The sequence below is a fragment of the Taudactylus pleione genome, unplaced genomic scaffold (assembly GCF_031769625.1).
Source record: "Taudactylus pleione unplaced genomic scaffold, aTauple2 ptg000317l, whole genome shotgun sequence".
Taxonomy (NCBI): Eukaryota; Metazoa; Chordata; class Amphibia; order Anura; family Myobatrachidae; genus Taudactylus; species Taudactylus pleione.
This window is the reverse complement of record NW_028284718.1, coordinates 4,391,185-4,410,236: the sequence shown is the minus strand read 5'-3', so window position 1 is coordinate 4,410,236 and position 19,052 is coordinate 4,391,185. Positions and strand designations below refer to the sequence as shown.

The following is a 19,052-nucleotide window of genomic DNA, read 5'->3' as shown; positions in this document are numbered from 1 at the left end:
TCAAGCAAGTATACTTAGAAAATTATTGACTATTAGGAAATATTTTATTTATGCTAATATTTCCTCCTTGTACACATTAGTGACTGCTTTAAAATAATATAATTTTCACATAAAATTAGTTAAGATATCAAATAAAACATGCTTACTTGATGATTCTATGATTTTCGTTTTGGGCGCGACAGGTCCCTGGTTCAATTCCCTGACGAGCCCTCTCTTTCTTTTTACGGTGCATCTCATGGTTTATATATATATGATTTTCTCAATTGGCTAAGTCAATAGCATCAACTGAGTTTTGTTTTTGCCATACTCCCAATAGAATTTGTACATACTTATGAATCTTGCCTTCATCATTTTCCTATTGCCTTTCTTCTATTTATGCATGATTTACACATAGCTTTTTACAAGTCTTGGGTTTTATCGATCAGACAAGTCCAAACTCTGTCGCCATTTTTATATCTTGTCACTGCACTTTCCAAATAAGCACACATAGAAAACTATCAATAGAATCTTACAGAAACATTTTAGTTGTACTACAAATAAGAGCATACTTATTAAAATTTCAACCGTATTGTGGTATATCAGGAAAACTGCAGGTTCCCTTCTGTCTAGATAGCTTTGAATGTTTTAAAAGAATAGTCTCACTTTGAAACACAAAACGTTCAAAAATGAAATTGCAAGGTTTTCTTTTGCCTTTCTTCTGTGTCTGGAAGCATGATTTGTACATTGCAAATGACAAGTCTTTAGCTTCGTCCATGAGAGAAGCCCAAACTTTGTAGGCACTCACAAATCTTGTCCCTGCACTTTTCCTATATGCATACCTTAGAAAACTATCAACTGGACCATAAGGAAATATTTTATTTATTCTACAAATTCATTTTTACATAAATGTATATGGTGTTTTAAAAACAAAAAGCTATTTTCTAAAAATCAATTGAAAAATCCAAAGAAAAATCTTCAGGTAGGTGGCTCGTTGGTCTAGGGGTATGAAACTCGCTTAGGGTGTGAGAGGTCCCGGGTTCAAATCCCGGATGAGCTCAGATTTTCAGATTCTTTGAAATGGTTCTATTATCTTATAGTAGTCAATTTCCTGAGTGAATTTCAAGTGAATGTTGTTTTTTCAAAACTCTCAAAATAGATTGTATTTACTAATTTGCACAATTGAATTTTGTTATTTGTCAAACTGCTAAAATTATTTGTAAGTACTTATCTGCACACAGCATGTGACATGTCTTGGGTTTTATCCATCAGAAAAACTCTGCTGGGCATCATAAAACTTTGCACAGCAATTTTCAAGCAAGTATACTTAGATAATTATTGACTATTAGGAAATATTTTATTTATGCTAATATTTCCACCTTGTACACATTAGTGACTGCTTTAAAATAATATAATTTTCACATAAAATTGGTTAAGATATCAAATAAAACATGCTTACTTGATGATTCTATGATTTTCGTTTTGGGCGCGACAGGTCCCTGGTTCAATTCCCTGACGAGCCCTCTCTTTCTTTTTACGGTGCATCTCATGGTTTATATATATCTGATTTTCTCAATTGGCTAAGTCAATAGCATCAACTGAGTTTTGTTTTTGCCATACTCCCAATAGAATTTGTACATACTTATGAATCTTGCCTTCATCATTTTCCTATTGCCTTTCTTCTATTTATGCATGATTTACACATAGCTTTTTACAAGTCTTGGGTTTTATCGATCAGACAAGTCCAAACTCTGTCGCCATTTTTATATCTTGTCACTGCACTTTCCAAATAAGCACACATAGAAAACTATCAATAGAATCTTACGGAAACATTTTAGTTGTACTACAAATAAGAGCATACTTATTAAAATTTCAACCGTATTGTGGTATATCAGGAAAACTGCAGGTTCCCTTCTGTCTAGATAGCTTTGAATGTTTTAAAAGAATAGTCTCACTTTGAAACACAAAACGTTCAAAAATGAAATTGCAAGGTTTTCTTTTGCCTTTCTTCTGTGTCTGGAAGCATGATTTGTACATTGCAAATGACAAGTCTTTAGCTTCGTCCATGAGAGAAGCCCAAACTTTGTAGGCACTCACAAATCTTGTCCCTGCACTTTTCCTATATGCATACCTTAGAAAACTATCAACTGGACCATAAGGAAATATTTTATTTATTCTACAAATTCATTTTTACATAAATGTATATGGTGTTTTAAAAACAAAAAGCTATTTTCTAAAAATCAATTGAAAAATCCAAAGAAAAATCTTCAGGTAGGTGGCTCGTTGGTCTAGGGGTATGAAACTCGCTTAGGGTGTGAGAGGTCCCGGGTTCAAATCCCGGATGAGCTCAGATTTTCAGATTCTTTGAAATGGTTCTATTATCTTATAGTAGTCAATTTCCTGAGTGAATTTCAAGTGAATGTTGTTTTTTCAAAACTCTCAAAATAGATTGTATTTACTAATTTGCACAATTGAATTTTGTTATTTGTCAAACTGCTAAAATTATTTGTAAGTACTTATCTGCACACAGCATGTGACATGTCTTGGGTTTTATCCATCAGAAAAACTCTGCTGGGCATCATAAAACTTTGCACAGCAATTTTCAAGCAAGTATACTTAGATAATTATTGACTATTAGGAAATATTTTATTTATGCTAATATTTCCACCTTGTACACATTAGTGACTGCTTTAAAATAATATAATTTTCACATAAAATTGGTTAAGATATCAAATAAAACATGCTTACTTGATGATTCTATGATTTTCGTTTTGGGCGCGACAGGTCCCTGGTTCAATTCCCTGACGAGCCCTCTCTTTCTTTTTACGGTGCATCTCATGGTTTATATATATCTGATTTTCTCAATTGGCTAAGTCAATAGCATCAACTGAGTTTTGTTTTTGCCATACTCCCAATAGAATTTGTACATACTTATGAATCTTGCCTTCATCATTTTCCTATTGCCTTTCTTCTATTTATGCATGATTTACACATAGCTTTTTACAAGTCTTGGGTTTTATCGATCAGACAAGTCCAAACTCTGTCGCCATTTTTATATCTTGTCACTGCACTTTCCAAATAAGCACACATAGAAAACTATCAATAGAATCTTACGGAAACATTTTAGTTGTACTACAAATAAGAGCATACTTATTAAAATTTCAACCGTATTGTGGTATATCAGGAAAACTGCAGGTTCCCTTCTGTCTAGATAGCTTTGAATGTTTTAAAAGAATAGTCTCACTTTGAAACACAAAACGTTCAAAAATGAAATTGCAAGGTTTTCTTTTGCCTTTCTTCTGTGTCTGGAAGCATGATTTGTACATTGCAAATGACAAGTCTTTAGCTTCGTCCATGAGAGAAGCCCAAACTTTGTAGGCACTCACAAATCTTGTCCCTGCACTTTTCCTATATGCATACCTTAGAAAACTATCAACTGGACCATAAGGAAATATTTTATTTATTCTACAAATTCATTTTTACATAAATGTATATGGTGTTTTAAAAACAAAAAGCTATTTTCTAAAAATCAATTGAAAAATCCAAAGAAAAATTTTCAGGTAGGTGGCTCGTTGGTCTAGGGGTATGATACTCGCTTAGGGTGTGAGAGGTCCCGGGTTCAAATCCCGGATGAGCTCAGATTTTCAGATTCTTTGAAATGGTTCTATTATCTTATAGTAGTCAATTTCCTGAGTGAATTTCAAGTGAATGTTGTTTTTTCAAAACTCTCAAAATAGATTGTATTTACTAATTTGCACAATTGAATTTTGTTATTTGTCAAACTGCTAAAATTATTTGTAAGTACTTATCTGCACACAGCATGTGACATGTCTTGGGTTTTATCCATCAGAAAAACTCTGCTGGGCATCATAAAACTTTGCACAGCAATTTTCAAGCAAGTATACCTAGAAAATTATTGACTATTAGGAAATATTTTATTTATGCTAATATATCCACCTTGTACACATTAGTGACTGCTTTAAAATAATATAATTTTCACATAAAATTGGTTAAGATATCAAATAAAACATGCTTACTTGATGATTCTATGATTTTCGTTTTGGGCGCTACAGGTTCCTGGTTCAATTCCCTGACGAGCCCTCTCTTTCTTTTTACGGTGCATCTCATGGTTTATATATATCTGATTTTCTCAATTGGCTAAGTCAATAGCATCAACTGAGTTTTGTTTTTGCCATACTCCCAATAGAATTTGTACATACTTATGAATCTTGCCTTCGTCATTTTCCTATTGCCTTTCTTCTATTTATGCATGATTTACACATAGCTTTTTACAAGTCTTGGGTTTTATCGATCAGACAAGTCCAAACTCTGTTGCCATTTTTATATCTTGTCACTGCACTTTCCAAATAAGCACACATAGAAAACTATCAATAGAATCTTACGGAAACATTTTAGTTGTACTACAAATAAGAGCATACTTATTAAAATTTCAACCGTATTGTGGTATATCAGGAAAACTGTAGGTTCCCTTCTGTCTAGATAGCTTTGAATGTTTTAAAAGAATAGTCTCACTTTGAAACACAAAAAGTTCAAAAATTAAATTGCAAGGTTTTCTTTTGCCTTTCTTCTGTGTCTGGAAGCATGATTTGTACATTGCAAATGACAAGTCTTTAGCTTCGTCCATGAGAGAAGCCCAAACTCTGTAGGCACTCACAAATCTTGTCCCTGCACTTTTCCTATATGCAAACCTTAGAAAACTATCAACTGGACCATAAGGAAATATTTTATTTATTCTACGAATTCATTTTTACATAAATGTATATGGTGTTTTAAAAACAAAAAGCTATTTTCTAAAAATCAATTGAAAAATCCAAAGAAAAATCTTCAGATAGGTGGCTCGTTGGTCTAGGGGTATGATTCTCGCTTAGGGTGCGGGAGGTCCCGGGTTCAAATCCCGGACGAGCCCAGATTTTCAGATTCTTTGAAATGGTTCTTATAGTAGTGAATTTCAACTGAATGTTGTTTTTTCAAAACTCTCAAAATAGATTGTATTTACTAATTTGCACAATTGAATTTTGTTTTTTGTCAAACTGCTATAATTATTTGTAAGTACTTATCTGCACACAGCATGTGACATGTCTTGGGTTTTATCCATCAGAAAAACACTGCTGGGCATCATAAAACTTTGCCCAGCAATTTTCAAGCAAGTATACTTAGAAAATTATTGACTATTAGGAAATATTTTATTTATGCTAATATTTCCTCCTTGTACACATTAGTGACTGCTTTAAAATAATATAATTTTCACATAAAATTGGTTAAGATATCAAATAAAACATGCTTACTTGATGATTCTATGATTTTCGTTTTGGGCGCGACAGGTCCCTGGTTCAATTCCCTGACGAGCCCTCTCTTTCTTTTTATGGTGCATCTCATGGTTTATATATATCTGATTTTCTCAATTGGCTAAGTCAATAGCATCAACTGAGTTTTGTTTTTGCCATACTCCCAATAGAATTTGTACATACTTATGAATCTTGCCTTCATCATTTTCCTATTGCCTTTCTTCTATTTATGCATGATTTACACATAGCTTTTTACAAGTCTTGGGTTTTATCAATCAGACAAGTCCAAACTCTGTCGCCATTTTTATATCTTGTCACTGCACTTTCCAAATAAGCACACATAGAAAACTATCAATAGAATCTTACGGAAACATTTTAGTTGTACTACAAATAAGAGCATACTTATTAAAATTTCAACCGTATTGTGGTATATCAGGAAAACTGCAGGTTCCCTTCTGTCTAGATAGCTTTGAATGTTTTAAAAGAATAGTCTCACTTTGAAACACAAAAAGTTCAAAAATGAAATTGCAAGGTTTTCTTTTGCCTTTCTTCTGTGTCTGGAAGCATGATTTGTACATTGCAAATGACAAGTCTTTAGCTTCGTCCATGAGAGAAGCCCAAACTCTGTAGGCACTCACAAATCTTGTCCCTGCACTTTTCCTATATGCATACCTTAGAAAACTATCTACTGGACCATAAGGAAATATTTTATTTATTCTACAAATTCATTTTTACATAAATGTATATGGTGTTTTAAAAACAAAAAGCTATTTTCTAAAAATCAATTGAAAAATCCAAAGAAAAATCTTCAGGTAGGTGGCTCGTTGGTCTAGGGGTATGATTCTTGCTTAGGGTGCGAGAGGTCCTCGGTTCAAATCCCGGACGAGCCCAGATTTTCAGATTCTTTGAAATGGTTCTATTATCTTATAGTAGTCAATTTCCTGAGTGAATTTCAACTGAATGTTGTTTTTTCAAAACTCTCAAAATAGATTGTATTTACTAATTTGCACAATTGAATTTTGTTTTTTGTCAAACTGCTAAAATTATTTGTAAGTACTTATCTGCACACAGCATGTGACATGTCTTGGGTTTTATCCATCAGAAAAACTCTGCTGGGCATCATAAAACTTTGCACAGCAATTTTCAAGCAAGTATACTTAGAAAATTATTGACTATTAGGAAATATTTTATTTATGCTAATATTTCCTCCTTGTACACATTAGTGACTGCTTTAAAATAATATAATTTTCACATAAAATTGGTTAAGATATCAAATAAAACATGCTTACTTGATGATTCTATGATTTTCGTTTTGGGCGCGACAGGTCCCTGGTTCAATTCCCTGACGAGCCCTCTCTTTCTTTTTATGGTGCATCTCATGGTTTATATATATCTGATTTTCTCAATTGGCTAAGTCAATAGCATCAACTGAGTTTTGTTTTTGCCATACTCCCAATAGAATTTGTACATACTTATGAATCTTGCCTTCATCATTTTCCTATTGCCTTTCTTCTATTTATGCATGATTTACACATAGCTTTTTACAAGTCTTGGGTTTTATCAATCAGACAAGTCCAAACTCTGTCGCCATTTTTATATCTTGTCACTGCACTTTCCAAATAAGCACACATAGAAAACTATCAATAGAATCTTACGGAAACATTTTAGTTGTACTACAAATAAGAGCATACTTATTAAAATTTCAACCGTATTGTGGTATATCAGGAAAACTGCAGGTTCCCTTCTGTCTAGATAGCTTTGAATGTTTTAAAAGAATAGTCTCACTTTGAAACACAAAAAGTTCAAAAATGAAATTGCAAGGTTTTCTTTTGCCTTTCTTCTGTGTCTGGAAGCATGATTTGTACATTGCAAATGACAAGTCTTTAGCTTCGTCCATGAGAGAAGCCCAAACTCTGTAGGCACTCACAAATCTTGTCCCTGCACTTTTCCTATATGCATACCTTAGAAAACTATCTACTGGACCATAAGGAAATATTTTATTTATTCTACAAATTCATTTTTACATAAATGTATATGGTGTTTTAAAAACAAAAAGCTATTTTCTAAAAATCAATTGAAAAATCCAAAGAAAAATCTTCAGGTAGGTGGCTCGTTGGTCTAGGGGTATGATTCTTGCTTAGGGTGCGAGAGGTCCTCGGTTCAAATCCCGGACGAGCCCAGATTTTCAGATTCTTTGAAATGGTTCTATTATCTTATAGTAGTCAATTTCAACTGAATGTTGTTTTTTCAAAACTCTCAAAATAGATTGTATTTACTAATTTGCACAATTGAATTTTGTTTTTTGTCAAACTGCTATAATTATTTGTAAGTACTTATCTGCACACAGCATGTGACATGTCTTGGGTTTTATCCATCAGAAAAACACTGGTGGGCATCATAAAACTTTGCACAGCAATTTTCAAGCAAGTATACTTAGAAAATTATTGACTATTAGGAAATATTTTATTTATGCTAATATTTCCTCCTTGTACACATTAGTGACTGCTTTAAATTAATATAATTTTCACATAAAATTGGTTAAGATATCAAATAAAACATGCTTACTTGATGATTCTATGATTTTCATTTTGGGCGCGACAGGTCCCTGGTTCAATTCCCTGACGAGCCCTCTCTTTCTTTTTACGGTGCATCTCATGGTTTATATATATCTGATTTTCTCAATTGGCTAAGTCAATAGCATCAACTGAGTTTTGTTTTTGCCATACTCCCAATAGAATTTGTACATACTTATGAATCTTGCCTTCATCATTTTCCTATTGCCTTTCTTCTATTTATGCATGATTTACACATAGCTATTTACAAGTCTTGGGTTTTATCGATCAGACAAGTCCAAACTCTGTCGCCATTTTTATATCTTGTCACTGCACTTTCCAAATAAGCACACATAGAAAACTATCAATAGAATCTTACGAAAACATTTTAGTTGTACTACAAATAAGAGCATACTTATTAAATATTCAACCGTATTGTGGTATATCAGGAAAACTGCAGGTTCCCTTCAGTCTAGATAGCTTTGAATGTTTTAAAAGAATAGTCTCACTTTGAAACACAAAAAGTTCAAAAATTAAATTGCAAGGTTTTCTTTTGCCTTTCTTCTGTGTCTGGAAGCATGATTTGTACATTGCAAATGACAAGTCTTTAGCTTCGTCCATGAGAGAAGCCCAAACTCTGTAGGCACTCACAAATCTTGTCCCTGCACTTTTTCTATATGCATACCTTAGAAAACTATCTACTGGACCATAAGGAAATATTTTATTTATTCTACAAATTAATTTTTACATAAATGTATATGGTGTTTTAAAAACAAAAAGCTATTTTCTAAAAATCAATTGAAAAATCCAAAGAAAAATCTTCAGGTAGGTGGCTCGTTGGTCTAGGGGTATGATTCTCGCTTAGGGTGCGAGAGGTACCGGGTTCAAATCCCGGATGAGCCCAGATTTTCAGATTCTTTGAAATGGTTCTATTATCTTATAGTAGTCAATTTCCTGAGTGAATTTCAACTGAATGTTGTTTTTTCAAAACTCTCAAAATAGATTGTATTTACTAATTTGCACAATTGAATTTTGTTTTTTGTCAAACTGCTAAAATTATTTGTAAGTACTTATCTGCACACAGCATGTGATATGTCTTGGGTTTTATCCATCAGAAAAACTCTGCTGGGCATCATAAAACTTTGCACAGCAATTTTCAAGCAAGTATACTTAGAAAATTATTGACTATTAGGAAATATTTTATTTATGCTAATATTTCCTCCTTGTACACATTAGTGACTGCTTTAAAATAATATAATTTTCACATAAAATTGGTTAAGATATCAAATAAAACATGCTTACTTGATGATTCTATGATTTTCGTTTTGGGCGCGACAGGTCCCTGGTTCAATTCCCTGACGAGCCCTCTCTTTCTTTTTACGGTGCATCTCATGGTTTATATATATCTGATTTTCTCAATTGGCTAAGTCAATAGCATCAACTGAGTTTTGTTTTTGCCATACTCCCAATAGAATTTGTACATACTTATGAATCTTGCCTTCATCATTTTCCTATTGCCTTTCTTCTATTTATGCATGATTTACACATAGCTTTTTACAAGTCTTGGGTTTTATCGATCAGACAAGTCCAAACTCTGTCGCCATTTTTATATCTTGTCACTGCACTTTCCAAATAAGCACACATAGAAAACTATCAATAGAATCTTACGGAAACATTTTAGTTGTACTACAAATAAGAGCATACTTATTAAAATTTCAACCATATTGTGGTATATCAGGAAAACTGCAGGTTCCCTTCTGTCTAGATAGCTTTGAATGTTTTAAAAGAATAGTCTCACTTTGAAACACAAAAAGTTCAAAAATGAAATTGCAAGGTTTTCTTTTGCCTTTCTTCTGTGTCTGGAAGCATGATTTGTACATTGCAAATGACAAGTCTTTAGCTTCGTCCATGAGAGAAGCCCAAACTCTGTAGGCACTCACAAATCTTGTCCCTGCACTTTTCCTATATGCATACCTTAGAAAACTATCTACTGGACCATAAGGAAATATTTTATTTATTCTACAAATTAATTTTTACATAAATGTATATGGTGTTTTAAAAACAAAAAGCTATTTTCTTAAAATCAATTGAAAAATCCAAAGAAAAATTTTCAGGTAGGTGGCCTGTTGGCCTAGGGGTATGATTCTTGCTTAGGGTGCGAGAGCTCCCGGGTTCAAATCCCAGACAAGCCCAAATTTTCAGATTCTTTGAAATGGTTCTATTATCTTATTGTAGTCAATTTCCTGAGTGAATTTCAACTGAATGTTGTTTTTTCAAAACTCTCAAAATAGATTGTATTTACTAATTTCCACAATTGAATTTTGTTTTTTGTCAAACTGTTAAAATTATTTGTAAGTACTTATCTGCACACAGCATGTGACATGTCTTGGGTTTTATCCATCAGAAAAACACTGGTGGGCATCATAAAACTTTGCACAGCAATTTTCAAGCAAGTATACTTAGAAAATTATTGACTATTAGGAAATATTTTATTTATGCTAATATTTCCTCCTTGTACACATTAGTGACTGCTTTAAAATAATATAATTTTCACATAAAATTGGTTAAGATATCAAATAAAACATGCTTACTTGATGATTCTATGATTTTCGTTTTGGGCGCGACAGGTCCCTGGTTCAATTCCCTGACGAGCCCTCTCTTTCTTTTTACGGTGCATCTCATGGTTTATATATATCTGATTTTCTCAATTGGCTAAGTCAATAGCATCAACTGAGTTTTGTTTTTGCCATACTCCCAATAGAATTTGTACATACTTATGAATCTTGCCTTCATCATTTTCCTATTGCCTTTCTTCTATTTATGCATGATTTACACATAGCTTTTTACAAGTCTTGGGTTTTATCGATCAGACAAGTCCAAACTCTGTCGCCATTTTTATATCTTGTCACTGCACTTTCCAAATAAGCACACATAGAAAACTATCAATAGAATCTTACGGAAACAATTTAGTTGTACTACAAATAAGAGCATACTTATTAAAATTTCAACCGTATTGTGGTATATCAGGAAAACTGCAGGTTCCCTTCAGTCTAGATAGCTTTGAATGTTTTAAAAGAATAGTCTCACTTTGAAACACAAAAAGTTCAAAAATTAAATTGCAAGGTTTTCTTTTGCCTTTCTTCTGTGTCTGGAAGCATGATTTGTACATTGCAAATGACAAGTCTTTAGCTTCGTCCATGAGAGAAGCCCAAACTCTGTAGGCACTCACAAATCTTGTCCCTGCACTTTTTCTATATGCATACCTTAGAAAACTATCTACTGGACCATAAGGAAATATTTTATTTATTCTACAAATTAATTTTTACATAAATGTATATGGTGTTTTAAAAACAAAAAGCTATTTTCTAAAAATCAATTGAAAAATCCAAAGAAAAATCTTCAGGGAGGTGGCTCGTTGGTCTAGGGGTATGATTCTCGCTTAGGGTGCGAGAGGTACCGGGTTCAAATCCCGGATGAGCCCAGATTTTCAGATTCTTTGAAATGGTTCTATTATCTTATAGTAGTCAATTTCCTGAGTGAATTTCAAGTGAATGTTGTTTTTTCAAAACTCTCAAAATAGATTGTATTTACTAATTTGCACAATTGAATTTTGTTATTTGTCAAACTGCTAAAATTATTTGTAAGTACTTATCTGCACACAGCATGTGACATGTCTTGGGTTTTATCCATCAGAAAAACTCTGCTGGGCATCATAAAACTTTGCACAGCAATTTTCAAGCAAGTATACTTAGAAAATTATTGACTATTAGGAAATATTTTATTTATGCTAATATATCCACCTTGTACACATTAGTGACTGCTTTAAAATAATATAATTTTCACATAAAATTGGTTAAGATATCAAATAAAACATGCTTACTTGATGATTCTATGATTTTCGTTTTGGGCGCTACAGGTTCCTGGTTCAATTCCCTGACGAGCCCTCTCTTTCTTTTTACGGTGCATCTCATGGTTTATATATATCTGATTTTCTCAATTGGCTAAGTCAATAGCATCAACTGAGTTTTGTTTTTGCCATACTCCCAATAGAATTTGTACATACTTATGAATCTTGCCTTCATCATTTTCCTATTGCCTTTCTTCTATTTATGCATGATTTACACATAGCTTTTTACAAGTCTTGGGTTTTATCGATCAGACAAGTCCAAACTCTGTCGCCATTTTTATATCTTGTCACTGCACTTTCCAAATAAGCACACATAGAAAACTATCAATAGAATCTTACGGAAACATTTTAGTTGTACTACAAATAAGAGCATACTTATTAAAATTTCAACCATATTGTGGTATATCAGGAAAACTGCAGGTTCCCTTCTGTCTAGATAGCTTTGAATGTTTTAAAAGAATAGTCTCACTTTGAAACACAAAAAGTTCAAAAATGAAATTGCAAGGTTTTCTTTTGCCTTTCTTCTGTGTCTGGAAGCATGATTTGTACATTGCAAATGACAAGTCTTTAGCTTCGTCCATGAGAGAAGCCCAAACTCTGTAGGCACTCACAAATCTTGTCCCTGCACTTTTCCTATATGCATACCTTAGAAAACTATCTACTGGACCATAAGGAAATATTTTATTTATTCTACAAATTAATTTTTACATAAATGTATATGGTGTTTTAAAAACAAAAAGCTATTTTCTTAAAATCAATTGAAAAATCCAAAGAAAAATTTTCAGGTAGGTGGCCTGTTGGCCTAGGGGTATGATTCTTGCTTAGGGTGCGAGAGCTCCCGGGTTCAAATCCCAGACAAGCCCAAATTTTCAGATTCTTTGAAATGGTTCTATTATCTTATTGTAGTCAATTTCCTGAGTGAATTTCAACTGAATGTTGTTTTTTCAAAACTCTCAAAATAGATTGTATTTACTAATTTCCACAATTGAATTTTGTTTTTTGTCAAACTGTTAAAATTATTTGTAAGTACTTATCTGCACACAGCATGTGACATGTCTTGGGTTTTATCCATCAGAAAAACACTGGTGGGCATCATAAAACTTTGCACAGCAATTTTCAAGCAAGTATACTTAGAAAATTATTGACTATTAGGAAATATTTTATTTATGCTAATATTTCCTCCTTGTACACATTAGTGACTGCTTTAAAATAATATAATTTTCACATAAAATTGGTTAAGATATCAAATAAAACATGCTTACTTGATGATTCTATGATTTTCGTTTTGGGCGCGACAGGTCCCTGGTTCAATTCCCTGACGAGCCCTCTCTTTCTTTTTACGGTGCATCTCATGGTTTATATATATCTGATTTTCTCAATTGGCTAAGTCAATAGCATCAACTGAGTTTTGTTTTTGCCATACTCCCAATAGAATTTGTACATACTTATGAATCTTGCCTTCATCATTTTCCTATTGCCTTTCTTCTATTTATGCATGATTTACACATAGCTTTTTACAAGTCTTGGGTTTTATCGATCAGACAAGTCCAAACTCTGTCGCCATTTTTATATCTTGTCACTGCACTTTCCAAATAAGCACACATAGAAAACTATCAATAGAATCTTACGGAAACAATTTAGTTGTACTACAAATAAGAGCATACTTATTAAAATTTCAACCGTATTGTGGTATATCAGGAAAACTGCAGGTTCCCTTCAGTCTAGATAGCTTTGAATGTTTTAAAAGAATAGTCTCACTTTGAAACACAAAAAGTTCAAAAATTAAATTGCAAGGTTTTCTTTTGCCTTTCTTCTGTGTCTGGAAGCATGATTTGTACATTGCAAATGACAAGTCTTTAGCTTCGTCCATGAGAGAAGCCCAAACTCTGTAGGCACTCACAAATCTTGTCCCTGCACTTTTTCTATATGCATACCTTAGAAAACTATCTACTGGACCATAAGGAAATATTTTATTTATTCTACAAATTAATTTTTACATAAATGTATATGGTGTTTTAAAAACAAAAAGCTATTTTCTAAAAATCAATTGAAAAATCCAAAGAAAAATCTTCAGGGAGGTGGCTCGTTGGTCTAGGGGTATGATTCTCGCTTAGGGTGCGAGAGGTACCGGGTTCAAATCCCGGATGAGCCCAGATTTTCAGATTCTTTGAAATGGTTCTATTATCTTATAGTAGTCAATTTCCTGAGTGAATTTCAAGTGAATGTTGTTTTTTCAAAACTCTCAAAATAGATTGTATTTACTAATTTGCACAATTGAATTTTGTTATTTGTCAAACTGCTAAAATTATTTGTAAGTACTTATCTGCACACAGCATGTGACATGTCTTGGGTTTTATCCATCAGAAAAACTCTGCTGGGCATCATAAAACTTTGCACAGCAATTTTCAAGCAAGTATACTTAGAAAATTATTGACTATTAGGAAATATTTTATTTATGCTAATATATCCACCTTGTACACATTAGTGACTGCTTTAAAATAATATAATTTTCACATAAAATTGGTTAAGATATCAAATAAAACATGCTTACTTGATGATTCTATGATTTTCGTTTTGGGCGCTACAGGTTCCTGGTTCAATTCCCTGACGAGCCCTCTCTTTCTTTTTACGGTGCATCTCATGGTTTATATATATCTGATTTTCTCAATTGGCTAAGTCAATAGCATCAACTGAGTTTTGTTTTTGCCATACTCCCAATAGAATTTGTACATACTTATGAATCTTGCCTTCATCATTTTCCTATTGCCTTTCTTCTATTTATGCATGATTTACACATAGCTTTTTACAAGTCTTGGGTTTTATCGATCAGACAAGTCCAAACTCTGTCGCCATTTTTATATCTTGTCACTGCACTTTCCAAATAAGCACACATAGAAAACTATCAATAGAATCTTACGGAAACATTTTAGTTGTACTACAAATAAGAGCATACTTATTAAAATTTCAACCATATTGTGGTATATCAGGAAAACTGCAGGTTCCCTTCTGTCTAGATAGCTTTGAATGTTTTAAAAGAATAGTCTCACTTTGAAACACAAAAAGTTCAAAAATGAAATTGCAAGGTTTTCTTTTGCCTTTCTTCTGTGTCTGGAAGCATGATTTGTACATTGCAAATGACAAGTCTTTAGCTTCGTCCATGAGAGAAGCCCAAACTCTGTAGGCACTCACAAATCTTGTCCCTGCACTTTTCCTATATGCATACCTTAGAAAACTATCTACTGGACCATAAGGAAATATTTTATTTATTCTACAAATTAATTTTTACATAAATGTATATGGTGTTTTAAAAACAAAAAGCTATTTTCTTAAAATCAATTGAAAAATCCAAAGAAAAATTTTCAGGTAGGTGGCCTGTTGGCCTAGGGGTATGATTCTTGCTTAGGGTGCGAGAGCTCCCGGGTTCAAATCCCAGACAAGCCCAAATTTTCAGATTCTTTGAAATGGTTCTATTATCTTATTGTAGTCAATTTCCTGAGTGAATTTCAACTGAATGTTGTTTTTTCAAAACTCTCAAAATAGATTGTATTTACTAATTTCCACAATTGAATTTTGTTTTTTGTCAAACTGTTAAAATTATTTGTAAGTACTTATCTGCACACAGCATGTGACATGTCTTGGGTTTTATCCATCAGAAAAACACTGGTGGGCATCATAAAACTTTGCACAGCAATTTTCAAGCAAGTATACTTAGAAAATTATTGACTATTAGGAAATATTTTATTTATGCTAATATTTCCTCCTTGTACACATTAGTGACTGCTTTAAAATAATATAATTTTCACATAAAATTGGTTAAGATATCAAATAAAACATGCTTACTTGATGATTCTATGATTTTCGTTTTGGGCGCGACAGGTCCCTGGTTCAATTCCCTGACGAGCCCTCTCTTTCTTTTTACGGTGCATCTCATGGTTTATATATATCTGATTTTCTCAATTGGCTAAGTCAATAGCATCAACTGAGTTTTGTTTTTGCCATACTCCCAATAGAATTTGTACATACTTATGAATCTTGCCTTCATCATTTTCCTATTGCCTTTCTTCTATTTATGCATGATTTACACATAGCTTTTTACAAGTCTTGGGTTTTATCGATCAGACAAGTCCAAACTCTGTCGCCATTTTTATATCTTGTCACTGCACTTTCCAAATAAGCACACATAGAAAACTATCAATAGAATCTTACGGAAACATTTTAGTTGTACTACAAATAAGAGCATACTTATTAAAATTTCAACCATATTGTGGTATATCAGGAAAACTGCAGGTTCCCTTCTGTCTAGATAGCTTTGAATGTTTTAAAAGAATAGTCTCACTTTGAAACACAAAAAGTTCAAAAATGAAATTGCAAGGTTTTCTTTTGCCTTTCTTCTGTGTCTGGAAGCATGATTTGTACATTGCAAATGACAAGTCTTTAGCTTCGTCCATGAGAGAAGCCCAAACTCTGTAGGCACTCACAAATCTTGTCCCTGCACTTTTCCTATATGCATACCTTAGAAAACTATCTACTGGACCATAAGGAAATATTTTATTTATTCTACAAATTAATTTTTACATAAATGTATATGGTGTTTTAAAAACAAAAAGCTATTTTCTTAAAATCAATTGAAAAATCCAAAGAAAAATCTTCAGGGAGGTGGCTCGTTGGTCTAGGGGTATGATTCTCGCTTAGGGTGCGAGAGGTACCGGGTTCAAATCCCGGATGAGCCCAGATTTTCAGATTCTTTGAAATGGTTCTATTATCTTATAGTAGTCAATTTCCTGAGTGAATTTCAAGTGAATGTTGTTTTTTCAAAACTCTCAAAATAGATTGTATTTACTAATTTGCACAATTGAATTTTGTTATTTGTCAAACTGCTAAAATTATTTGTAAGTACTTATCTGCACACAGCATGTGACATGTCTTGGGTTTTATCCATCAGAAAAACTCTGCTGGGCATCATAAAACTTTGCACAGCAATTTTCAAGCAAGTATACTTAGAAAATTATTGACTATTAGGAAATATTTTATTTATGCTAATATATCCACCTTGTACACATTAGTGACTGCTTTAAAATAATATAATTTTCACATAAAATTGGTTAAGATATCAAATAAAACATGCTTACTTGATGATTCTATGATTTTCGTTTTGGGCGCTACAGGTTCCTGGTTCAATTCCCTGACGAGCCCTCTCTTTCTTTTTACGGTGCATCTCATGGTTTATATATATCTGATTTTCTCAATTGGCTAAGTCAATAGCATCAACTGAGTTTTGTTTTTGCCATACTCCCAATAGAATTTGTACATACTTATGAATCTTGCCTTCATCATTTTCCTATTGCCTTTCTTCTATTTATGCATGATTTACACATAGCTTTTTACAAGTCTTGGGTTTTATCGATCAGACAAGTCCAAACTCTGTTGCCATTTTTATATCTTGTCACTGCACTTTCCAAATAAGCACACATAGAAAACTATCAATAGAATCTTACGGAAACATTTTAGTTGTACTACAAATAAGAGCATACTTATTAAAATTTCAACCGTATTGTGGTATATCAGGAAAACTGTAGGTTCCCTTCTGTCTAGATAGCTTTGAATGTTTTAAAAGAATAGTCTCACTTTGAAACACAAAAAGTTCAAAAATTAAATTGCAAGGTTTTCTTTTGCCTTTCTTCTGTGTCTGGAAGCATGATTTGTACATTGCAAATGACAAGTCTTTAGCTTCGTCCATGAGAGAAGCCCAAACTCTGTAGGCACTCACAAATCTTGTCCCTGCACTTTTCCTATATGCATACCTTAGAAAACTATCAACTGGACCATAAGGAAATATTTTATTTATTCTACGAATTCATTTTTACATAAATGTATATGGTGTTTTAAAAACAAAAAGCTATTTTCTAAAAATCAATTGAAAAATCCAAAGAAAAATCTTCAGATAGGTGGCTCGTTGGTCTAGGGGTATGATTCTCGCTTAGGGTGCGAGAGGTCCCGGGTTCAAATCCCGGACGAGCCCAGATTTTCAGATTCTTTGAAATGGTTCTTATAGTAGTGAATTTCAACTGAATGTTGTTTTTTCAAAACTCTCAAAATAGATTGTATTTACTAATTTGCACAATTGAATTTTGTTTTTTGTCAAACTGCTATAATTATTTGTAAGTACTTATCTGCACACAGCATGTGACATGTCTTGGGTTTTATCCATCAGAAAAACACTGCTGGGCATCATAAAACTTTGCCCAGCAATTTTCAAGCAAGTATACTTAGAAAATTATTGACTATTAGGAAATATTTTATTTATGCTAATATTTCCTCCTTGTACACATTAGTGACTGCTTTAAAATAATATAATTTTCACATAAAATTGGTTAAGATATCAAATAAAACATGCTTACTTGATGATTCTATGATTTTCGTTTTGGGCGCTACAGGTTCCTGGTTCAATTCCCTGACGAGCCCTCTCTTTCTTTTTACGGTGCATCTCATGGTTTATATATATCTGATTTTCTCAATTGGCTAAGTCAATAGCATCAACTGAGTTTTGTTTTTGCCATACTCCCAATAGAATTTGTACATACTTATGAATCTTGCCTTCATCATTTTCCTATTGCCTTTCTTCTATTTATGCATGATTTACACATAGCTTTTTACAAGTCTTGGGTTTTATCAATCAGACAAGTCCAAACTCTGTCGCCATTTTTATATCTTGTCACTGCACTTTCCAAATAAGCACACATAGAAAACTATCAATAGAATCTTACGGAAACATTTTAGTTGTACTACAAATAAGAGCATACTTATTAAAATTTCAACCGTATTGTGGTATATCAGGAAAACTGCAGGTTCCCTTCTGTCTAGATAGCTTTGAATGTTTTAAAAGAATAGTCTCACTTTGAAACACAAAAAGTTCAAAAATGAAATTGCAAGGTTTTCTTTTGCCTTTCTTCTGTGTCTGGAAGCATGATTTGTACATTGCAAATGACAAGTCTTTAGCTTCGTCCATGAGAGAAGCCCAAACTCTGTAGGCACTCACAAATCTTGTCCCTGCACTTTTCCTATATGCATACCTTAGAAAACTATCTACTGGACCATAAGGAAATATTTTATTTATTCTACAAATTCATTTTTACATAAATGTATATGGTGTTTTAAAAACAAAAAGCTATTTTCTAAAAATCAATTGAAAAATCAAAGAAAAATCTTCAGGTAGGTGGCTCGTTGGTCTAGGGGTATGATTCTTGCTTAGGGTGTGAGAGGTCCTGGGTTCAAATCCTGGAGGAGCCCAGATTTTCAGATTCTTTGAAATGG

At 32.9% G+C, this 19,052-nt stretch overlaps 7 non-coding genes across 7 annotated transcripts; all 7 read left to right on the top strand.

Annotated features, from left to right (window-relative positions):
- Window positions 1–3,542: 3,542 nt before the first annotated feature.
- Window positions 3,543–3,615, top strand: TRNAP-AGG (transfer RNA proline (anticodon AGG)). Its single transcript has one exon. It is a non-coding gene; the product is annotated as a tRNA-Pro (tRNA).
- A 1,216-nt stretch (window positions 3,616–4,831) lies between these two features.
- On the top strand, window positions 4,832–4,903 carry TRNAP-AGG (transfer RNA proline (anticodon AGG)). Its single transcript has one exon. It is a non-coding gene; the product is annotated as a tRNA-Pro (tRNA).
- A 3,762-nt stretch (window positions 4,904–8,665) lies between these two features.
- On the top strand, window positions 8,666–8,737 carry TRNAP-AGG (transfer RNA proline (anticodon AGG)). The gene has a single exon. It is a non-coding gene; the product is annotated as a tRNA-Pro (tRNA).
- Window positions 8,738–11,243: 2,506 nt separating this feature from the next.
- On the top strand, window positions 11,244–11,315 carry TRNAP-AGG (transfer RNA proline (anticodon AGG)). Its single transcript has one exon. It is a non-coding gene; the product is annotated as a tRNA-Pro (tRNA).
- Window positions 11,316–13,821: 2,506 nt separating this feature from the next.
- Window positions 13,822–13,893, top strand: TRNAP-AGG (transfer RNA proline (anticodon AGG)). The gene has a single exon. It is a non-coding gene; the product is annotated as a tRNA-Pro (tRNA).
- A 2,506-nt stretch (window positions 13,894–16,399) lies between these two features.
- TRNAP-AGG (transfer RNA proline (anticodon AGG)) lies at window positions 16,400–16,471 on the top strand. The gene has a single exon. It is a non-coding gene; the product is annotated as a tRNA-Pro (tRNA).
- A 1,217-nt stretch (window positions 16,472–17,688) lies between these two features.
- Window positions 17,689–17,760, top strand: TRNAP-AGG (transfer RNA proline (anticodon AGG)). Its single transcript has one exon. It is a non-coding gene; the product is annotated as a tRNA-Pro (tRNA).
- The last annotated feature ends 1,292 nt before the right edge of the window (window positions 17,761–19,052 follow it).